Here is an 865-nt window from a genome sequence, read left to right as displayed (position 1 = left end):
CCCCACGTTTCAAACTAGCACCCCCAATTCATTTCAGTATTTCACCAATCATTTTTAAATTATTGTGGTTTATTGGTTCGGAATTTTTTTTTCCATGCCAATTAATGATAACTGTTCACGAATTCACGATTAAAACAGTATTGTGTGAATGTACATTTCAGTGTTTCAGCTTTTGTCAATATGCAGCAATGATATTATTATAGAAAATTATACTATCTTAGGGATTACGGTTGGGTACGAAATCTTCTATTTATAACTTTGGTTATTACTTGATTTTTACTAATATATTTATTTAATCTGCGGGCTACGCTGAATTGAATAAATTCGGAATGACAAATATTATTAAGAGGATGCTACACACGCTTGTATGGTCTCCGTTTTACAAATGTAAAACATAGTAAAAATGGTTTTGCGTGGATAAGAACCACTATGGCTAAACTTATAGTTCATGTTATGCAACCAAATGTTCCTACTAGGAAGAAGAGAACATAGACTGTGCCAGTGGCGCCGAACCCATGTATTAGATGTGGCAGCCGCCACACCTATTTTAAGGGGTGGGTGTACCCCCAAAATTGGTGGGTAATCGTAACACTAAATATAAAAATATATTGTACAAATATAAGAAAGATGACTTCTTAGTGTGTCGTAGCGTGCAGTGTGTACCTACTGTGTGATAACGTTAGAAATAGCCAATAACTAATTAATAATTTAATTAATAGTTTTACCATTAATAAATAAATTCTAGTATTTACCTATAGTCAATAGTATTGAGTAAAAGTCAAAAATCTCTGATAATACAGTACATTTAGTATTTTTATTTTACAAGTGATAAAAACAATTAGTACCTATCAACTGAAATAGCGCG

Source organism: Acyrthosiphon pisum, chromosome A2, assembly GCF_005508785.2.
Source record: "Acyrthosiphon pisum isolate AL4f chromosome A2, pea_aphid_22Mar2018_4r6ur, whole genome shotgun sequence".
NCBI classification, from domain to species: domain Eukaryota; kingdom Metazoa; phylum Arthropoda; class Insecta; order Hemiptera; family Aphididae; genus Acyrthosiphon; species Acyrthosiphon pisum.
Note: the sequence above shows the minus strand (reverse complement) of the source record.